Genomic DNA, 23984 nt, shown 5'->3' on the forward strand with positions numbered 1-23984 from the left:
AGGGTCTGGTATTTGAGAATTACTGTAACATTTTGGTGGTGTCATATTTTCTTGGATTTTTGTATTTATAGTCTCTGCGTTGATGTCTGGTCATGTGGTAGAGCAGTTGCTTCTTTTGTCACTCTGGAGTGGGCTTTGAGGAGAGTGACTTCATCTTCTCTTCCTGGTCTCCATAGGTGACACTTCTTGTGTCAGTGCAGTCGAGTGTCTGGCAGGCCACCTGCACGGTGCCTGTGGCTACTACTGTGGTGGTGAGTTGCTTTTGTTGCAGCCGTATAGCTGTAGCTGTGGCGGTTGCTGTGGTGGGCCACCCACATGGAAGTGGTGTTTTTGGTGTGCTCCTTGCCTATTTCCAGGTGGGGGCTACTGCCCTTGGCTCTTGCCTAGAATCTCCAGTTTAATTCATTTAAATAAAGCAGCTGAAAGTACGTCTTTCATCTACCTTATGAAGTTATGATTTTATTTTATTTTTTGTTGAAACATAGTTGATTGTATGTATCTGTGGGGTATGGAGTTGAATATTAATATCTGTGTGCAATATGTGATGCTCAAATCAGGATACATTTAACATTATGCAATGTAGTCATATTTCATGGCCCTTTACTGATTCCTCCCTCATACACACTCCCCCTCTCGCTTTCCCACCTTTGGTAACCTCTGTTCTGTTCTTTCCTTTTGAAAGTTCAATGTATTATTGTGATTGTTGTATCTTTCCTTTTTTATTTGTTTATTTTTTTACCTCCCATTTATGAGTGAGGACATGTGGTATTTCTTTTCCTGTGCCAAGGTTATTTCATTCAACACAATTTTCTTTAAGTTCATCCATGTTACTGCAAATGGCAGGACTTCATTCTTTTTTATGGCAGAGTAATATTCTGTTGTGTAAATATACCACATTTTCCTTTTCCAGTCATCTGACGATGGACATTTACATTGATTCCCACTCTTGGCTATTGCAAATAGAGCTGTGATAAACACAGGAGTACAGGTATCCCTTTGACATGATTTTCATTCCTTTGGGTATACACCTAGCAGTGAAATTGCTGGATCTTTTGGCATTTCTATCTGCATTGTTTGAGGAATCTTTGTGCTGTTTTAATGGCTGCACCAATTTACAGTCCCACCAACAGTGTAGGAGGATCCCCCTTTCTCCACGTGCTCATCACATTTGTTATTTTTTATCTTTTTGATAATAGCAATCTAAATGGGGTGAGATGATATCACAATATGGTTTTGATTTGCATTTCCCTGATGCTGAGTGATGTTGAGCATTTTTTCCTGTGTCTGTTGGCCACCTGTACGTCTTCCTTTGAGAAATGCCTGTTCAGCCCCTTTGCCCATTTTTTAATGAGGTTATTATTATTTTTTTTTCCCCTAAGTAGTTGTTGAGTTCCTTGTATATTATGGATATTAATCTCTTGTTGAATACATAGTTTTTAAATATTTTCTCCCACTCTGTAGGTTGTCTTCTTTTGCTGTGCAGAAGCTTTTTAGTTTGGTATAACCCCATTTGTGTATTTTTCCTTTTGTTGCCTGTGCTTTTGAGGTCATATTCATAAAGTTTTTGCCCAGTCCCACTTCCTGAAGTGTTTCTCCTGTTTTCTTTTAGGAGTTTTAGAGTTTCAGGTTTTATATTTAAGTCTTTAATCCATTTTGAGTTGATTTTGATATATGGCCAGAGGTACAGGTCTAGTTTCATTCTTCCACATATGGATGTCCAGTTTTTCCGGCACCATTTATTGAAGAGGCAGTCTTTTTCCCAGTGTAATGTTCTTGGTGCCTTTGTCAAACATCAGTTGGCCATAAGTATATAGGTTGATTTTTGGGTTCTCTATTCTGTACCATTGGTCTGAGTGTCTTTTATGCCAATACCATGCTGTTTTGTTTGCGATAGCTTTGTAGTATAATTCGAAGTCAGGTAGTGTTTATCTATTTATTATTTCTGCTCAGGATTGCTTTGGCTATTCAGGGTCTTTTATTGTTTGATATGAATGTTAGGATTGTTTTATCTATTTCTGTGATGATTATCAGTGGTATTTTGTTGGGGCTTGCATTGAATTTGTAGGTCATCTTGTGAACAAGAAGGATGCCCACTCTCACCACTCCTATTTAACATAGTCTTGGAAGTAGTAGCCAGAGTAATCAGGCAAGAGAAAGAAATAAAAGGCATCCACATATGAAAAGACAAAGTAAAACTGTCCCTTTTTGTAGATAACATGATCCTGTATATAGAAAAGCTTGAAGACTCTACAAAAAACTCTTAGGGTTGATAAATGATTTCAAGATTCAAAATCAACACCTAAAAATCAGTAATGTTTTTATACTCCAACAATGTATCAGCAGAAAAAGAAATTAAGAAAGCAAGCCCGTTTACGATAATCATCAAATTAAAATTTAAAAAATACCTAGGAATCAATTTAACTGAGGAGGTAAAAGATCTCTACAACAATAATTATGTATCACTGCTGAAAGAAATTAAAGAGGACACAAAAAGATGGAAAGACATTTAATGCTCTTATATTGGAAGAATTAACACTGTGAAAATGTCTGTACTACCCATATATAGGTCTTAAATTCATTTTGAGTTGACTTTTGTGTATGGTGAGAAGTAGGGGTCTAGTTTCAGTATTCTGCCTGTGGATATCCAGTTTTCCCAGCACCATTTATTGAAGAGGCTGTCCTTTCCCTAGTATATATTTTTGGCTTTGTTGAAAATCAGCTGTAAAAGTGTTGTTGAAAATCAGTTGGCTGTAAAAGAATGGATTTATTTCTGGGCTCTCTGTTATGTTCCAATTGTCAGTTTGTCTTTTTATCTAAGTAACATGCTGGTTTGGTTACTATAGCTTTAGAATATATTTTGAAGTCAGGTAGTGTGATGCCTCCAACTTTGTTCTTTTTGTTTAAGATTGTTTTTGCTATATGAGGTCTTTTGTGGTTCCGTATCAATTTTAAGAACATTTTTTTTCTATTTCTGTGAAGAATGTCATTCGAATTTTGATAGAATTGCATTGAATCTGTAGGTTGCTTTGTGTAATATGGACGTTTTGATATTCATTCTTTTAACCCATTAACAGGGATATGTTTGCATTTATTTGTATCATCTTCAGTTTTTTTCACTAATGCTTTATAGTTTTCATTGTAGAGGTCTTTTACCTCCTTGGTTAAATTTACTCCTAGGTATTTCATTTTTTTGGTAGCTATTGGGAATGAGATTACTTTCTTGACTTCATGTTCAGATATTTTGTTATTAGCATATAGGAGCACTATTGGTTTTTGTGTGTTGAGTTTGTATCCTGCCACTATACTGAATTTATTTATTAGTTCTAGTAATTTTTGGTGAAGTCTTTAGGGTTTTCTATTTATATAATCATGTCATCTGCAAATAAGGATACGTGGACTTCTTCCTTTCCAATTTGGCTGGTTTTATTGCTTTCTCTTGCCATATTGCACTGGCTAGAACTTCCAACACTGTATTGAATAACAGTGGGGAAAGTAGGCATGTTTGTCTTTTTTCAGATCTTAGAGGAAAGGTCTTCAATTTTTGTCCATTCAATATATTAGCTATGGGTTTGCCATATATGGCCTTAATTATGTTGAGGTATATTCCTTCTACATCTAATTTGTTGAGCGTTTTTATCATGAATGAGTGTTAGATTTTATCAAATGCTTTCTCTGTGTCTATTGAAATGATCATATGGTTGTTTCTCCTTCATTCTGTTGATGTGATGTATTCCATTTATTAATTTGCACAAGTTGAACCGTACTTGCATTCCTTGGATAAATCCCACTTGATTGTGGGGAATGATATTCTTAGTATGTTGTTGAATTTGGTTCACTAGTATTTTGTTGGGGGTTTTCTCATCTGTGTTCATTAGGGATATTGGTCTCTAGTTTTCTTATTTTGTTGTGTCTTTGTCTGGTATTTGTATGAGGGTAATGCTGGCCTCATAGAATGTGTTTGGAGGTATTATCGCCTCTTCAGTTTTCAGAAATTTGAGAAGAATTGGTATTCTTGAAATGTTTGGGAGAATTTGGCAGTGAAGCCAGCTGGTCCTGGGGTTTTCTTTGTTGGGAGACTTTTTATTACTGTTTCATCTTATTACTTGTTATTGGTCTGTTTAGGCTTTCTAAATCTTCATAATTCAACCTTGGTAAGTTGTATGTGTCTAGGAATTTATATATTCCTTCATGTTTTTTAAATTTATTAATGGATAGTTGCTCATGATAGGCTCTTATGATCCTTTCTGTTTCTGTGGCATCATTGGCTTTCTCTAGTAACATATTTTGATTTCTCGCTATTTATTTTTTGTAGGTCTGTTATAGGTTTTGGTGTTGTGGTTACTATGAGGTTTACAAAAAATGTTATACTTACAACAGAGTATTTGTTTTCAATTTAATTTAATTTTATTAATATTTTTTCCATTCTATGATGTTATTGCAGAACAGTTGGGAGGGAGAAGGAGAAGGGAAAGGGGAAGGAAATGTGATGGAAGAAGGAGGAAGGAGGAGGAGAGGGATTGAGGCCTGTGGAAACCCCTACATTCCCACAGGGGAGACTGGGGGGCTTCCAGCAGTGGCTTGGTAATTGCTGGACTGGGTGCAGATGTCAAGGGGGTTTGGCAAAGCCCTCACCTCGCACAACCCCAGCTTGGGAAACCGGGGCCCTTCTTGCTGCAGCTTTGTGGTCATTGTTGGGCTGGTTGCATGTGTTGGGGGGCATGGCTGAGGCCCTCAGCCCCGCACTTCCCCAGCTCAGGAGAGCCTGGGGTGCTTCCTGCTGCAGCTTGGTAGTCAACACTGGGCTGGTAGCTCGTGTTGGGAGGGTATGACTGAGACCCTTGGCCCCCTACTGCCCAGGCTCAGGAGAGCCCGGGGCACTTCCTGTGGTGGCTCAGTGGTCATTGCTGGGATGGCTACGCGTGTCAGGGGATGTGACCGAGGCCCTTGGACCCTCACCGCTGCAGCTTGGGAGAGCCCAGGGCACTTCCTCCTGCAGTTCAGTGTTCATTGCTGGGCTGGTTGCTTGTGTTTGGGGGGTGTGACCGAGGCCCTTGGCCCCCAAGTCTGGGGCACTTCCTGTGGCAGCTCAGTTATTGTCACTGGCATGGTTGCACTTGTTGGGGGGGGATGTCGCCAAGGCCCTTGGCCCCCACCCTCAGGACTGGTTGCACTTGTTGGAGGGGCAAGGCTGAGGCCCCCAGTCCTCCCCCATTTCTGGCTTGGTAGCCCAGGGGACTTCCAGTCCTTCTAAGTGTTATAGGTGTTCTTTAATGAAATGAGATCTTTACTAGTTAATATCAAACTTTGTCTCTGGTTGTGGGTACTTTGTTTTTTCTTTCAGTTCTGTGTTGGATTATTTGATGTTCCCACCACTCAAACTCTGCACTGAAACTAATTTGTTGTCCCTTGCTTACTTCAGAAATAGGGGAATTTCCTGAGGGGACCAGCATTTGAGCTCTTTGTTTGAGCTAAATTGATGCTTTGCTGTTGATTCCCTAGGGAAGGCTTTTGTGAAGCTCAGGTTTTAATAGTTGACTTTATAGGTACTTCTGGTTCTAGTGAAATCTGGTACATCTGGGTTGTTTAGAAACACTGGTCTGGGCCTGAGTCTTTTCAGCAAACTGTACCCCTTGCAATTCTATATTCCTGACCAGTCTCCTCTGAGTGGTCCTGCACTGATTGCGGGGGCAGATCAGCTGTCCTTGCTATGCCCCGTGTTCCTCCGGTGGGCCCATCTCTCCCACCACATTTGCTCCAAACACTTCCCATGGAACGGGCCATGCTCTGGTTCCTTGTAATGACTCACTGGCCTCTGAGTGCCTTCTTTTTTTCATTTGTTGTGGCTGCTCTGTCCTGTGTGGGTCCACAGGAACCCTGTTGGTGGTACTGCTGGCCTGGGGGCCACCAAGGCCCTCTTCTCCCCTGCTGCCTCCAAGCAACTTCATCCAAAAGGCACAGCTGTGGCTTTTTGCTGGCTCCTGCTCTGTGTGCTCAGCAGCTCTAGCCTGGAAGAGACCATGGCACAAAATGGTCAGAACGTTTTTTTCTTTCTCTCACCATGGCTTCTCCCACCTTTATGCACTCGGTAGGTCCCTCCTCCTCTTCTCCTGAGCTCTAGCATCCCCAGCTTGGCTCTTGTTGCTTTTTAATAGTTGTAAATTAGTTGATTTGTGGGAGAGAGTGATGCTGGGTACTGTCTATTCTGCCATATTGACTGGAAGCCATAACATAGTATTTTGAACTAAGAAAAATTTAACTTTGATCACAAGAAAAAAGAAAAATAATCAAAGTCAACTCTGTTCTTTGACATCATCCCCCTTGACTTTTTGACATTTTATTGTTCTATCTTTTAATATTGCCTAACTCTTATATAGTTGTTATTGTCTTGTTAGGTTTGTTCTTTGGTCTTTATTCTAAGGATGTAAGCGGTTTATTCACCACCTTATGGCAATGGAGTATTCTGAAGTTGTATTGTGAACTTATTTTCCTAATGAGTTATGTAACTTCAAATGTTATTTTTTTCTGCTCTTTATTATTGTCCTCTTTCAGACTGAAGAATTCCCTTTAGCATTTCTTATAACGTAGGTCTAGTGTTGTTTGTCCAGGAAAGACTTTATTTCTCCTTCATATTCGAAGGTTGGTTTTGCTGGATACAGAATTCTTGGCTGACAGTCTTTTTCCTTTAGCACTTTGAATATATTGTTCCATTCTCTTCTGGTCTGCATGGTTTCTACAGAGAAATCTGTTGAGAGATGTATAGATGCTCCATTGAATGTGATGTATTTCTTTTCTCTTGCTGCCTTCAGTATTATTTCTTTGTGTTTGGTTTTCAATAATTTGATTATGATGTGCATTTGGATGTTCCTCTTTGGATTGAATTTGTTTGGTGACCTCTGAGCTTCCTGTACCTTGATGCTGTCATCCTTTTCCATGCTTGGGAAATTTTCAGGCTTCATTTTCTTAAATATGTTTTCTAGGTCTGTTCCTTTTTTGTCTCCTTCATATGCACCAGTTATGCAGAGGTTATTTTGCTTGAAGGAGTCTCATTAGTGCTGTAGTTCTGTTTCATATTTTCTTATTATTTTTTCTTTTTGCTCATCTGTTTGGATAATTTTGTATGTTTTGTCTTTGTGTTCACTGATTCTTTCCTCTGATCAAGTCTGTTGCTGGGGCTTTCCATCGAGTTTTTCTGTTCAGATACACATTCTTTATTTCTAGAATTTCTATTTGGTTTTTAAAAATGTATTCTATTTCTTTGTCAGTTTTCTTGTTCTGCTCCTAATTGTTTTCCAAGTATCATTTAATTTTCTATCTGTATTTTCTTGGGACTCCCTGAACATCTTTAAGAGAATTATTCTGAATTCTTTCTCAGACATTTCATAAATTTGCTGTTCTTCTGGGTCCATTTCTGGCACTTTGTTGGTTTCCCTTGGTGATATTATATTTCTTTGTTCTTTCTCAATCTTTGTGTCTTTACATTGCTGCTTGGGCGTTTGAGGAGACCGCTACCTCTTCCAGGTTTTATAGGTGCTCTTTTGGAGAGGTAGATGTTTTCTGCTCAAGGTCAGTACTTTGTCTGTGGTCAGTGTTTTTTCCCATTCTGTACTGGCTTAATAGCAACCACCACTACTTAAAAACTGCACTGGAACCAATTTGCTGCCCTGTCATTAATTCTTGGATTGGGTAAACTTCCTGCGGGGACCAGAACTTGAACTCTGTGCCAGGGCTAATTTCCTGCTTTACTGTTGTTTCTCAGACTGGAAAAAACTTTTTGTGTTGATCGGATTTTAAATGTTGGTGTTTTAGTCACTTCTGGGTCACATGGTGTCACCACAGACACAACTGGGCTGTGTGGCAATTCTGGCCTGAAATTGAGTCTTTCCTACAAACTGTTTCCCCTCTGGTTCTATCACACTGACTAGTCTTCACCATGTGGCACTTGTGCCGATTGGAAGATGGATCAGCTGCCTGTACTGCTCCCTGATGCACCTGTGGTAGATCAGCTCTGCTTCCCCCACCCTGCACTGCAAATGTTTCCTGTGGGGCAGGCCCTGCATGAGTCTCCTGCGAGGACTTACCAACATCTGGGTGATTCCTTCCATCCTCTGTGGCCTCTTTCTCCTATGTGGGTGCAGGGGAAACTTGTGAGCAGCTTTTCTGGCCTGGGAACTATGATGGTGCACCCCACAGCATTATTTATTTATTTATTTTTGCCAACAATGATTGCACTCTTCTTTGCAGACTCCAAGTAGTATTATGCAAAGGGTGCTGCTACTGTGGCTTTGCTGTCTTTAGGTAGCTGGTTCATGTGCTTGCTGTACGTGCTCTGTGTGTGGCTGGGGCTGGGTGTGATCAGGGTAGTCCCTCCTGCTCTCTGCAGTTTTCATTCCTTCACAGACTGAGTGGGTCTCTCCTCACTTCCTCCAAGTTCCAGTGATTACAGGATGGCAGTTTTTGTGTTTTTGTAGTTGTAAGTTGATCTGTTGTGGGGGTGGGAGTGATGCTGGGATCACCTATTCTACCTTTGTGGTGACTGCTGCTGTGATTTTTTTCCCTCATCCTAGAAAAGTATTCATCTTTGCACTTAATTTTATACTTGCACATTTACTTTCTTTTTAAAACTTAAAGAGGGCCCCTTAAATTGTAGAAATTTCAGACCCAACAAAACCTGGGAGGCACAGAATCATGGAAGTTAAGAGGAGACAATTTACAGATGGAAGATGTGTTCTGTTTTAAAAGATGCATTGAGGTACCTAAGGAAGGCAGTTGGATTTGGTGATTAAGGGATTATTGATGATCTTCAGAAACGCATATGAATTTGGAGTGTGAAGTGGAGGTTGTTTACTTTTTAAAGAAAGTGACAGTGGAGGACAGGAGCTGTAAAAAGCAAGGTTTAGAGAAGTGTGTGTCTGTGTGTGTGTGTGTGTGTGTGTGTGTCTGTGTGTGTGTGTGTGTGTGTCTGTGTGTATGCTTCAAAGATAAGTGTACACCTAAATATGAGGGTACTTCAAAAGGTTCATGAAAAAATGGAATTAAAAGATAATATGAATCTTTCCATGAATTTTTGAAGCCCCCTCATATGTTAAAGAAAGGGAAAAGATACAAATAGCACAAAAGGAAAAATGAAAGATAATAGCAAGAAAAGCTAAAATAGAGCAGATAATAGCTAGAGCAAGGAGGTAAAAGATAAGAGGATCAAGACATAGGCATGCACTAAATAAGGAATTCAGTGAAGGTGATTTAGTCATCACTGTGTTAGTACTGTGTTAATGCTGAGCGTAACAATTGGTTTTCATAATGCTGACCCCTATTCTTCCTAAAATCATAACGTATTTTATGCTTAGTTGGCTCTAATATAACACAATTTGAAAAGATTTGCATTCGAATGGTTAAAATAAACTTTGTTTTGTGACGTAAATGGAAGATAATAGTCTGCATTAGTTTAACATGTTAAACTCCATTTTCTCAATTTTTCTTTGACTGTATGAAGTAGTTGCCCAAAATCAGTTTAAAGGTATGTATCAAAATCTTTTGCTGTTCAGGTTATATAAGCTAATTAATATAAAAGACATGAAATAAGGTTATTTTCTCTTAGTTTTATAGACAGGATGGAAAAGGGTACAGAACTGAGTGTTGGGTAGGATATTTATTATTACTTTTTCATTTAATTTATCAATATTTTTGAGTGTTCATTATATGCCTGGCACAAGTCTACATGCTGGGGATAGAGCAATGAACATCACAGACAAAGTCTCTGCCTTCATGGAACTTACATTCTAGTTGGGGAGATAGAAAATAAGCTAATAAATATATAATGCATTATCAGACAGTAATGTGTGTTGTGAAGAAAAAAAAAGGGAGAGTGAGATGACAGAGATTTGTGGAGGATGATATTTTAGAGAGTATAAGAAAGCCATATAGGATATTTAAATATCACTTTTTGTCAGTATATTTAGGAAATTATTCTGTGGAAGCCAAAAGGTATTTACTAAGATTAAGTCATTTAAAATTTAGTAGGAACAACATCTACATACCTTAGTTTTCTCATATCTGAAACTGTTGATAATAATAGTACCTATCTCATAAGTTAGTTACATGGTTTAAATAAGATTATGCGTAGTTGTGTATGTGTAGGTATAACCTTGGCATAATGCTTGAAAACTACCAACTCTAAATAAATGTTAGCTCTTCTTTTTAGCATGACTTTATTTTCTATTATTTATTAAGTGTGGCTTTATGTGAACCAAGTAGGTTATAAAATGACCAACCCCCAAACCCTCTATAAGATGTACACCTCCAAATTCCATGTAGAAGCTTCTCCTCCTTTTCTTTTTCTTGACTTGTGGAAAATTAAAATCTTTTTTTAAATTGAGGCATATGTACATATTATAAAGTATCCTAATCTTAAATATACTGCTTAATGAATCTTTTACCTGTGTAATCACCACACAGATCCAAGTATACAACATTCTCAGCACACCAGAAGTCTTTGTTCACCCTTTGAGTCATTACTGCCTCTATAGGTAACCACTATTCTGAGTCTCCATTGATTTGTTTTGCCTGTTCTTGAATTTCTTTATGCCTTAAAAAAAACCCCAAATTATCTTTACAGTGCATGTTTTTGAATTTCAAAAACATTTAATAACATGATACTTATCTTTTATATCTGGCTTTACTTGCTGAAAATAATGCCTACAAGATTCATCTATGCTGTTACATTTATCCAGTTCGTTCTTTTTCAGTTCTGTGAAGTATTCTGTCGTATAAATGTATCACTATTTATTTATTCATTTTCCAATTTATGGACATTTCGGTTATTTCTGTTTTGGGGGACAGTTATGACTACAGCTGTTGTGAACACTCTTATGCTTTTGGTAGATATATATATTACTTTTTGTTGGCCACATACTTGTTGGGTTTATTGAGTCATAAGATAGGTATATGTTTAACCTCAGTGGAAACTTCCAAGCAGTTTTCCAAAGTTGTACCAATTTACTCACCCACTAGCAGTAGATGAGAGTTCTAGTTGCTCCCCGTTCTCATCAGCACTTGAAATGAGTGAAGTATTTAGCCATTCTAGGAAGAGTGTAGTTGTGTCTCCCTGAACCTTTAATTTGCATTTCTTTTATGTTAATGATGCTTGGGGACTTTTATATGTGCTGATTGGGCATTTGGGTATTCTCTTTTGTGAAGTTTCTCTTTAGATGTTTGCCCATCTAAAGATTGGATTGTTTGTCTTTATTATTAATTCATAGTAGTTCTTTATGCTTTTTATATTCTTATTATGAAACCACTGTTGGATGTATGTTTTGGGAGTTTCTTCTTGTGGATTGTGGCTTATCTTTTTATTCTTAATGGTATCTTGTTGGAAGCCAATGTGCTTAGTTTTAATAAGTTTAACTTTTAACTTTTTATTTAGTAGGTTAGTGCTTTTTGAATATTAATTTAAAAAATCTTTTGTCTACATGAAGATCATGAAGATAGTGTCATTTTCTTCTAGAAGAAATATTTTACCTTTCATATTTAGATATGTAATTTATCTTGAGTTAATTTTTGTTCATGCTGTGAAATTGGAGTCAAGACTCATTGTTTTTCCATACTGGTTTCCAGTGCTGTAGCACCATTAATTAAAAGGCTATCTTTTCCTCTCAGATCTGCAGTGGCATTTGTTCATAAGCCAAGTGACTGTATATGTGTGGATTTATTTTTGGACTCTGTTTCCTTGGTCTGTTTTTTTCTTTGGCCATTGTTATACTATAACTTTATAGTAAATCTTATCTGGTAGTGTAAATGCTTCAACTTTGTTCTTCTTAAAGATTGTCTTGGCTAGTCTAGGACTTTTGCATTTCCATATACATTTTAGGATCAGCTTGTCAGTTCCCGTAAACAAACTTAATTTTGATTTGGTTTACATTGTATGTATAGATTAATCAGGGGAGAATTGACATCATTACACTATTGCATCTTCCAAAACATGAACATGGCATATTTTTCCATTTATTTACATCTTTAAAATTTTTTTCTTATTATTGTTTTTTAGTTTTCAGTATAGTTGTCTTGCCCATCTTATATAAGATATATTCATTGGTATTTTCCTATGTTATATAATAAATAGTGTTTCATAAATTTCATTTTCCATTGTTTGATATTAGTATATAGAAATAGAAAATTTTTGAGCTTGTATCAGACAACTTTACTAATTTTACTTATTTATCATGGTTGGTTTTTTGTAGATTCCTTTGCATTTTCTCTGTATATAATCATGTTTTCTGTGAGTAAAGACAGTTTTACTTCTTCTGGTCTTTATACTTCCTCACCCTTTTATATTACCTATATTCTTCCAATATAACTTTTTAAAAAAAGTTAATTAATTAATTATTTTTTTTTTTTTACATTCTATGATGTTGCAGAGCAGTTGGAGGACGGGGGAGGGGAAAGGGGAAGTAAATAGGGTGGGAGAACGAGGAAGGAGGAGGGCCAGGGTTGAGGACTGTGGCACTCCCCTCACTCCTGCAGGGGAGACCAGGGGTCTTCCATCTGTGGCTTGGTCATTGCTGGGCTGGGTGCAGATGTCAGGGTGGTGTGGCTGAAGCCCTCGCCCCACACCACCCCAGCTCGGGAGCCTGGGGTGCTTCCTGTGGCTTTTTGGTGGTCATTGCTGGGCTGCTTGAAGGTGTTGGGGGGAGGCATCTCCAAGGCCCTTGGCCCCCCACTGCCCCAGCTCAGGAGAGACGGGGTGCTTACTGTGGCAGCTCAGTGGTCATCTCTGGGCTGGTTGTGGGTGTCTGGGGGCATGGCTGAGGCCACCAGTCCTCCCCATTCCCTGGCTTCATAGACCATGGGATTTCTGGTCCTTTTAGGTTTTATAGGTGTTCTTTGGTGATGTGAGACCTTTACTAGTTAATATCAAACTTTGTCTCTGGTCTGTGGGTACTTTGTTTTTTCTTTCAGTTCTTTGTTGAATTATATGCTGTTCCCACCACTTAAACTCTGCACTGGAACTAATTTGTTGTCCTTTGCTTACTTCTTTTTTTTTTAAAATTTTATTTTGTCGATATACATTGTGGCTGATTATTGCTCCCCATCACCAAAACCTCCCTCCCTTCTCCCTCCCCTGCTTACTTCTAAAATGGAGGAACTTCCTGTAGGGACCAGTACTTGAGTTCTGTGGTTGAGCTAAATTCCTGCTGATTCCCTAAGGAAGGCTTTTTGTGCAGCTCAGACTTTAATGATTGACTTTATAGGTTCTTCCGGCTCTCATGTGATCCGGTACACCTGGGTTGTATAGAAACTCTGGTCTGGGCCTGAGTCTTTTCAGCAAATTGCACGCCCTCCAGTTCTATACTCCTGTCCAGTCTCCAATGAGTGGTCCTGCACTGATTGGGGTGCAGATCAGCTGTCCTTGCTGTGCCCCAGTGTTCTCCTGGTGGGCCCGTCTCCCCCACTGCCCTAACTCCAAATACTTCCCATGGGACGGGCTGTGTGCTGATCCCTTGTGATGACCCACTGGCCTCTGAATGGCTCCTTTTTTTCAATTGTTTTGGCTCTCACTCCTATGTGGGTCTACGGGAGTCCTGTTAGTAGTCCTACTGGCCTGGGGGCCACCAAGGGCCTCTTCTCCCCTGCAGCCTCCAAGCAACTTTATCCAAAGGGCACAGCTGTGGCTTTTGTCATCTCCTGCTCTGTGCGCTCGCCAGCTCTAGCCTTGAAGCAGTCGGGGCTTGAAATGGTCAGAGCTGTTCCTTCTTTCTCTCATCATGGCTTCTCCTGCCTTCATGCACTCCGTAGGTCTTTTTTCCTTTTCCCCTGATCTCCAGTGGTCCCAGCTTGGCTGTTGTTGCTTTTCAGTAGTTGTAAATTGGTTGATTTGTGGGAGAGAGTTACGCTGGGGACCTTCTATTCCACCATCTTGACTAGAAATCTCCCCTCCAATATAAAATGTTGAATACAAGTGATGATAGTGTACAATTTTCTTTTCTCCCCAACCTCAGGGAAAAGTGTTCAATTTTTTATCATTTAGATTGGTGTTAGCTGTAGGTGGTTTATGTGTCTGTGTGATTGTTATTATTATTACTTTTGGTAATAGATTCCTTTTGTCAGAATAAGGAAATTCCCTTCTATTCCTAGGTTGCTGAGAGTTGTGTTTTTTTAAATGAAGAATAATTGTTAAATTTTATCAAATACTTTTTCTACATCTATTGAGATGATCCTAGGATCTTTCTCCTTTATTTTGTTCATGTGGTGAGTTACTGTCAGGCAGGATCATAGACCCCTCTGCCCTGTCTTGTGCAGGTCCTGAGCCAGGTAAGTGAAAGAAAAATGGAGCAGCTGCCAGCAAAGTGGACGTGCTTTATTTTCAGATGCAAGCTCTGCCGACCAGCAGTTCAGAGCCACTGCCTTACGTACTGAAGAGTACACAAAATTGGCAACAAGCCAAGGGGTACACGGGCACAAATGTGCATTAACTGTACTCCTATGTAACTTGCTTACAAAGGATGTGCTGAATCATACCCAGCTGATAGGAGGTGAGGGGGCCTGATCAAACCAACTCTACTTTCCTCATAGTTTCTTTAGCTTATTTTTTAACGTTGAACCAGCATTGTATTCTTGGAGTCAACCTTGCTTGATTATGTACTGTATATTATTCGTTTTACATATTGCTGGGTTTGCCTTGCTAAATTATTATTTTCATTTTTAGAATTTTTATCTGTGTTCATGAGAGATGTTGGTTTGCAATTTTCTTTTCTTGTTATGTTCATGTCAGGTATTGGTATTAGGATTATGCTGGCCTCATGCAATGACTTAAGAAGTATTTCCTCTTAGGCTATTTGCTTAAAGAAATATATAAGATTGGTTTTTTGCTACTCTTAATTTATATGATCATTTCTTTTTCTTTTGTTTAAAGTTTGTGAAGTAGTCATCAAAATAAAGTATGGTTGTCTTCTTCTACAGCTGAGGAAACCAAAGCTTAGAGAAGTTAAGCACCACTAGGCAGATGGAAATTACTAATCTGTATTAAAAACCAGTCCTGTCTTACTTCAAAGCCCATGCTGCGTAGTCCACATAGATGAAAATGACTGAGTAGGTTGGTCGTATGGTGCGGGGGTGGTCCTTAAGAAATACTAGAAGTTGTTCTTTTGAAAACTTAGAAAACTTCTTTTGAAAACTTTTTTTCTGCCAGTCTAAGAAGCATACTCTTGATGAATTCTTAGCTGTTGGTGAGGGTTGTGGCTTAAAGTAGCTAAGCTTTATAATTCTGTTGGTTCTGTCAAATGAAAAGTCCATCCATTTCAAAAGTGAACAAACCAGTCTTATTTCTCTGTGAGACAAATGGTGACTTGAAATTCACTGGGATTCTTCTTTTTCCAGATCCACATCATCCTGGCAAAAATTCTTTGGCTTTGTAGAAGTTAAGATATTTCCAACTTGACTCTTTCCCAGTATATGATAGGTTAAGGGAGCCAGTTTGTCCTATACTGACAGGTCCAGGATAAAGGAGAAAACTTCATACAAGGGATATAAGTTGATTTTTAAGGCTTATCTAGTAGCTTATTTTTCCCTGAGTTCAACTGTTCTCATCAGAGAACCTTTCTTATAAAATAAAAATCTCGACTCACTCTTATTTCACGTGGAGGCATCTTTTCTTTTTTTTAAGTGATAGAAAATACTTGAAAAGCTGTTTCTTCTTTGTTGGTTACTAAAGAATTCAGGTTTTCAAACAATTATTTACTAATGACTTCCCATACTATTTAATTTTTTTCTTGGGGATTGTATTGGAAATGTTTGGCTCCTTTATGCATTTTCAGCAAGTTTTAATGTTGTTTAGTTACTAAAATTTATACTGTGCCAATGATATTATTTTATTTTCTTCATATGAAACCTCAATAAGTTTGTCTCATTTCCAGTTAACTTAATTAGAATGTCTGGCTCCCTTTGAAACTGCTTCTCATCTTTAAAGCATAAAGTGTTATTTAGTGAAACTGACAAAAGAATAATGTTAGAGAAGGTAGTGATTTTTAGCTGAAAAATGTTCTGTGTTAATAAAATTTCAGGATTTTAGAGCTAGAAACTTTTTCAGAAGATCATTTAATGCTTCTAATATTTGTGATATTGCTATCTCAGTGGGTTATTTTATTGACAAATATAGTATTCAGTGCTTTTTAAAATTCTTTATTAATTATGAATATCTTCAATAATAGAGATACAAGTTTAATTTAAAATAATATTATTTTTAGCTACGGTCACCTTAAAAATTGGAGTTAAGGGCTGGCCCCGTGGCTCACTCGGGAGAGTGTGCTGCTGGTAGCACCGCCTAGGCCACGGGTTTGGATCCTATATAAGGATCACTGGCTGAGCGTGGCGCAGAGAGGGTTGCTATCCCCTTACCAGTCAGGGAAAAAAAAAAAAAATTGGAGTTAAAGTATTGGACTGCTGGTCCTTTTTCTCTTTAGTTCAGCTACTAATAGTAGGTCTTTATTCTCTCGCTATTCCATAGGTCAAATTGGTTAATTTGTGGACTCCAGTATTTAGTAAGTTTAATTATTAGTATGAGAATTAAGGATTCCACTTAGTTTTTAAAATAAAACTAGGCATGAAGGAACTTGGTAGTTAATTGTTTGTACAGAATAATAAAAGTTTAATTTTAGAGGTTTTGGCATATTAATGGAATTGGAAATACTTGCTGTAGAAGTTGTTTTAAAATTATGAGATAGAAAAAGAGGAAGTTTATTGATTTTACTATAATACTGTGAAATAGGAAAAATATCAAGGTAAGCTGTCAAAAATAAGTATTTAGAAAGGAAAACTTGAATGTTAAATTATTTATGAACTGACAATTGTAATCTTTAAGACTAAAATCATAATATACATAATGCTTTAAAAACTAGCATAGAAAGTCTTGCCAGGTTTCCCCATATATAGGGTATTATTTCTGTAAACATTTGCTGAATAAAAAAATGATTAATACAATTCCAAATGAAGTTTTTCCTCCAAATGATATTCTCCATTTTTTCCTCTCTGTATTCTTTCTTCTAACCTTCAAATGACAGTAGGTGTGGGAAGCTGTTGTTGGTAAGAGTGAGTGTATTCTCCTATTGTAGATGTCTGGATGTCATTGCTTTCCTTTTCTGTATTTTTTCATGATTTATTTATTTAATGGGAATCTGACAGTGAAAGGTCAGAAGGTCAGTTGGAAGAGAAAAGAGATGAAACTGAAACTAAAAATGGTTAAATTTACACTAGTAAATTTTAAATTTGTACTGACTTTTCCTTGTTCTTTATGAGATTGCTAAGATTATCAATTTTGGACATTAATTAACAGATCTGAACGCCTATTTTAGCATTTCTGTGACCATCCAATTCATTGATAATAACCAACTTTTATATTAATTTTATAAAACATATAGAGCTTAGTCTTTCTCACATATAGAATTTATCTGCCCCACAAGTTTTATTCATGTATTTTAATGGCAAAAATGAATGGATTTATTCATATTGTAGCTCCCTTCCATTGGCATGAATGAATAGGTTTAACCGTTTTTCCTATTAGCATTTACTTAGGTTTTATTGAATGAGATGGTTAAAATGAGTAGTAGATATTATCTATATTGTGATTATCTTTGGATTTCAATTATGTGCACCTTCACTTTACAACTGATAATCAAAAATAGATTCAAAAGTTTGAAAGTTTTTTAACATAAAGTTTCTGTTCAAGTTTTTTAATTCATTTGTATTTCTTTCAAAGTAGTAATGCACATAGTTAAAAATCAAATAGTACTAAAAGACTTCAGATGATAAATAGCAGTCCTTTTTCTAGTTCTTTCTCAGTCTCCAGTCTTGTTCCCCAAAAGCAATCACTCCTACTTCTTTTCCCTGTTTGTTAATTAACCTGCGTAATTAAAAATAATATGACTCTTTTACTAATTTTTTGGCTTAAGCACTTCTTTTTTGAAAATTGAGGATTTAGCACTTGTTATCCCTCCCTCCACTCTTCAGCCATTCTCTTACTATACATATGCCATAATTTTAAAATCCATTTTTGGTATTTATATTCTTTGATTATGGAAATACTGTTTACTTGTGAACTAAATAGTTCACTTTTCTTTTATTAGTATCCAGTGTTACTATTAAAAAGTCAAAAGCTATTCTGATTTCTCTCTGGAAACTTTTAGGATTTCTTTTACCCCTGGTATTCACAAATTTCATGATACCATACCTTGATATGTGTCTTTTTAAAATCTTTGCGCTGGTATTTAATGGGTCTTTTTACTTAGGACATTGATATCTTTTAATTTTGGGAAATTTTCCTGTATTTTTTGGTAATTTCCTCCCTTCCCTTTTTTTATGATTCTTTCTGGTGTTCCTGTTAGTTGGACATTGTATCTCCTAGATTAACTGCCTAATTTTTAAAATCTTTTCCCACCTTAGTATATCTCTTAGGCTTTTTGTCTTATTTTTCTAATTGTCCTTTATTTCATCTTCCTATCCGTCTATAGAATTATAAAAGTTTTGTTTCCCTCATTTTAACTTCTCAGAGGACCTTCTCGTTCTCTGTTCCTATTTTAATGTTATGCTTTTGTTACATGGATGCAACATCTATTCTTATTTTTCTGAAACTATTAGTAATAGTTTATTGATGTTTTCTTCTGTTTCTTCTTCCCAGTTCCTAATTTTTTTTGGTTCATTTAGATCTTTGCCTTTCTATTGGAAGCTTTCATCACATATTTGGAGTCTTAGCTCTCCCAAAAGCAGACTCTTTCTCTCTTTGGTCTATTTGGGAGGTGATTCCAGGAATTGTAATGAGAGAATAGAGAAGTGAGACAGGGAAGAGAGGAAAGCCAATAAAGCGTGTATTGTCTGAGTGGGTTACCGCTTTTGGCAGCTGGGGCTCAATACTTCTGGAGATCCTCACAGAGACTGTATAGAACTGTACCATACAGTACTGATCACTAGCTACAAATGGTTAAATTTAAATTTAAATTAATTAAATTAGAAATTCATTTTTCATTCACATTAGCCACATTTCAAGTGCCCAGTAGCCACATGTGGCTACTGGCTACCATATTGAACAGTGCAGATATAGAACATTTCCATCCTGGCTTAAAACATGCTTTAGAATTGTCTCACTGAGGTGTAGGAAATCTGGGTTATTTATCTACTAAAATCTGTTTTGTGTTGGTTAAGGGTTGCTCCTGGAGTTAACTCTGTCACTTTTGGCCTGCTTTGTACAGGGGCTGTGTCAGTCTGCTGCCTTTCCCCTGTTTTCTACTGGGTGCCTGGTTACATCAAGTGCACTGTTTCTCTAGTTTGTTTTTTCCAGAGACCAAAAGTCTGGTCTTCTGTCAGTCTGAGGAAGGAAGTCACTTTTCTGAGTATGGTGGAGGTAGATAGTCTCTTTTGAGTATAAATATGCAGATTTTCAACCAAACTTGCCCAATTTTAGGGAGAGATCTTATGCCAACATCCCATGGCAAATGGTATCTTCAAGTTCTAAGTCTTCGAAGGATTCTATGGTGACTTTTTATTTTCATTCTGTATTGCAGGCGTTTTGGTTTCCTTTTTCTCTGATCTGCAAATTAACACTCTTCTCTAGCTTAAGAATAATTATAATATTTAGTGTATCAAACATATGGAAAAGTATAAAGAAAAATATCCTTGTAATTCTTATAATGCTGGAATAAACTCAACTAGCCCTAAGGATTTTTTTTTTTATTACAAAAATCTTTTATTTGATTAAATTTCAGGAGACTTGCCATCATATCAAGGCTCCTGGGGTTGTATTTTTTTTCCCCTTTCACTTTGATGCATTCAGTTTGCTAATATTTCATTGAGAATTTTGTGCTATTTATATAAGAAATTTTGCAATATATCTCTTTTGTTGTCACATCTATCCTCATTTGGTTTTGATGTCAAGGTAATACGAGACTTATAAAAAAAGTTGGTAAGCGTTACCTCTTTTTCTATTATCTGGAACAGTTTGTACAAAATTGAGATTAGTTGTTCCTTAAATGCTTGGTTGAACTATCAAGTTTGGGCCAGGTTGTTGTGTGTGTGTATGTCACATTCCTTTTTTTTTGTTTAATATTTTCCTTCCTAAGATGCATTAAAAATAGTTATTTCAGTTAGTGTCTGCTAGTGATAAATTCTTTTTGAGTGTTCAAAAGTTTCTTTGTTTAATTCACACTAGTGAATGATAGTTTAGCTGGGTATAGAATTCTAGACTGATAGTTTTTTTTTCCTCCTGAGTTTTGTTCCTCAAATGTCTTTTGAAAAATTCCAAAATTTCTTCTTCTTTTAAAAGTTTGACATGATGACCAAGTAGGTTGATATTCAGCTTGAATCTTACATAAGTCTTAGGTGTATAGCTCTGACAAGTGGAAACTAATTTTTATAATGGGTATCCAGTTTCCTTTGAGATACTTGCAATATTTATGACAAAAAATATCATATAGTCTCAAGTATCTTTAATTTTAATGACTAGAATTATTTTAAAAGTTTAGCCAGCATTTCTGAATAATGATTAAATAATAATATCTATTCATTTAATTAGTTTGGTGTAAGGTCCAGGCCTGAGTTTTCTTTTCTTTTAATGTGCCCAGATAATTCTAACATACAGCCAGGGATTAAAAAACACTAAGTTACAAATTGACATGTAGATTCAGTGAAATCCTTGTACAAATTCCAGCAGTATTTTTCTTTTTTCAAAAGAAATTGACAATCTAATTCTAAAATTTATATGGAAAGACAAATCAATAGTCAAAGCAATTAAAAAAAAACAGTACATAGTTGGACTTATACCACCTGATTTCAAGGATTTACTTAAAGAAAGTGTGGTATTAGTAATATGACAGACATTATGGATCAATGGAATAGAATTGAATGTCCAGAAATAGACCCACCCATATATCATCAGTTGATTTTTGGCAAAGGCGCCAAGGTATTTCATAGGAGGAAGTAATAGTCTTTCCAACAAATGTATTGGAATAACTGGGTAATCTGTATGGAAAAAAGTAAACACTGACTCTTTCCTCATACCACACATACAAAACGAACTCAACTGGGTCATAGACCTAAATTTAAAACTAAAATACCATAAAATGTCTAGAAGAAAACAGAATGCAAAAAACAAACCAGTAAAGAAAAAAATGGAATAAACTGGACTTTATCAAAATTAAAAACTTTTTTTCTTTATCAGTGAGAAAATGAAAAGGCAAGCCCCAGCATGGGAAAAAATATTCATAGTACATGTCTCTGAGAAATGGCTTATATCTAGAATATGTAAAGAACTCTTACAACTCAGTAAATAAAAAACCCCAAATGACCCAATTAAAAATAGGCAGAAGTTGAGTTCATGGGTTGGATATAAAAAAAAATTAGGCAGAAGATTTGAACATTGCTGATAGGAATGTAAAATGGTATATTCCTTTTGAAAAGAGTTTGGCAGCTTAGCATGTGATACTGGAATGCTTTCCTAGGTATTTCCTAAGAAAAATGAAAACACATATCCACAAAAATTTGTTGTTCATGCATGTTTATAACAGTTTTATTCACAATAGCCCTAAACTGGACACAACCCAAATGTTCATCAGAGGTGAATGGATAAACAAATTATGGTATATCCATGGACTGTGAATACATGGAACATGGGTGAATCTTAAAAATTAACAAAAACATTGTGCTAAATGGAAGGAGCAGCATATAATAAAGTACATACTGTATAATTCCTTTTATATAAGATTATAGAAAATGAAAATTAATTGACAGTGTCAAAAAACAGATCAGTGATTGTCTGGGGCTAGAGGTGAGGGATTGACTGCAGGTAGAGATTGACTGCAGAGGGGCAGGGGGAACTTTTTTTGGTGATGGAAATGTTTTGTATTTTAATCATGGTGGTGGTTATACCGTTGTATGACATTTGCCAGAAATCATCAAACTGCACATTTTAAAACATTTTATTTCAACAAATTTGATTTTAGGAAAAGGAACACTTTGCTGGTTAATCTAATGTTCTTGTCCAACTATCATAGTATATAATTTTGTGTCCTTTTTATAAGCTTTTATTACTATAATATACTGACAGTTTAGTTTGTATTACAATGAAACACAATTCTAGAATCAAAATTACATCAAGAAAGATTTTAGCTGTTCTTTTTAACTTTGTATGTGTGTGGTCTTTGCTATAGGGCATCTGTGCTTCACCCCCACCAAAAAAACCCCACAAAAACCCCCAAAAAGCCATAACTGGGGAATTGTAGCTTTACTGTATTTCACATAGTATAGAATAAAGCAGGGAAAGACAATTTTGGAAGTGAAATTGTAGCTTCTAGATTTTGTTTTGTGACTTCAAATCCATGTCAGTGGGTAAACTGCAGTGTTTATGGTTGAATATGGGTATTTACTATGGAGAAAGTATATGTATGGTCTTAGCTCATTTACAAATATAATATTTTAACCTTTAATTGAACAATTGATATAGCATGAGTGTTAAGTGTGTTACAATTACTTTCTGTTGTGTACTCATATTACAAGGAATTTCATTACTTATATAGAAATAAGGTGAAAAAACTGTATAGCTTTTAAAAATATGTGGATAATAGCTACTTCAAATCTTTCATGTGAGCCTATTAAAGCCCACAAAAGGTTAAACACAGTTTTGTATATGTGGAATTAACTGCTGAACAAAATAGGACTCCAGTGATCATGTTGTTAGACTGTTGGAGTGAGTGTAAACAGATGAGAAAGTGCTGAATCAGGCACTTCAGGATTTTGGCTGTTGTCCTGGAAATAGGTTACATCATATTTGATAGCAATAACCAACTTTTCTTCCTTACTTTTCCCTTTTCTCCCTCCTCTTTTTCCTCTTCTTTCTCCCCTTCTCCTCCTTCCTCTTCTTTCTCTTCTTCAGTGATGACAGGACAAGTTGAATTTGTATACTGATCTTAGTTCAGACTTGTGTAAATAAATTTTAAGCATTATTGCATTGAATGAAGTTAAATTAAAATTACTTTTTAAATTAGACTGTATTATACAGTAGTTGAAATTAAAAGTGTAATAAATGGATTTATCTTTTAAAGTGTTACATTCTCTTAGCATCTATAATTTAGTTAGGAAGATAGACTGAAATTTGGGATGTGCTAGGTGATGTTGGGTAAATTACTTAAGCTCTCTGTTCCTCAGTTTTCTCATTTGTAAAGTAGCAATAATAATATTACTACAACTCTTATCGGTGTTGTAAGGATTAAATGCTAATATATTTAAAGTGCTGGCACATAGTAACTATTCAATAAAAGTTTGCATATCATTATCATGGTCATATCTAAAGAGAAATTTCTTCCATACTTGACTGTAGCTATTTCAAAATATATGTTACTAAGCAATATAATGTATTTTAAAGAAAAGTACTGGTAATATGCCACTTTCAAAGAAACAAAAGTATATTATAAATTTTAGATCATATATGTGGTTGAGGTTTTAAAATTGTACTGATTGTCAATGCATAAGGTGCATGTAATAAACATTTAGATAGGAACAGTATTCATTTATTTTTGTAGTTTTTGGCTACTTTCAAACATTTCAAAATGGTTATAAAGACATAATTGCAGTTTTCATTTTTAAAAATAGTTTGCCATATTAGAGTATATCTCAAACATCTGACAAGTGGTAAGATTGATTTCACCCTTATTTAGTCACCTTACAAGTATTGATTACCATCTATATACTAGGTGCTGGTGATATAACACAGAACAAGACAGTCAAGTTTCCTACTGTCATGGATAGATTTTGTTGTTTGGGGAGATACTGGGGAGGAGAGATTGGATAAGACAACATATAAAAAAAATAAGATAATTTCATATAGTCATAAATACTGAATTAAAATAGAATTAAAAGATAATATGAATCTTTCCATGAACTTTTTGAAATACCCTCATATAGGCATGTAAACCATATGGGCCATCTGAAGTCTCAAATATGACATGTTTTTTATA

The 23984-nt window shown here is 36.2% G+C and overlaps 1 protein-coding gene across 1 annotated transcript in view; it reads left to right on the forward strand.

Moving 5' to 3' along the window:
• The window catches only part of PDE3B (phosphodiesterase 3B), a 202326-nt gene that overhangs the window by 28187 nt on the left and 150155 nt on the right, over positions 1 to 23984 (forward strand). The window lies entirely within an intron of this gene.

The sequence above is a fragment of the Cynocephalus volans genome, chromosome 4 (assembly GCF_027409185.1).
Source record: "Cynocephalus volans isolate mCynVol1 chromosome 4, mCynVol1.pri, whole genome shotgun sequence".
NCBI classification, from domain to species: Eukaryota; Metazoa; Chordata; class Mammalia; order Dermoptera; family Cynocephalidae; genus Cynocephalus; species Cynocephalus volans.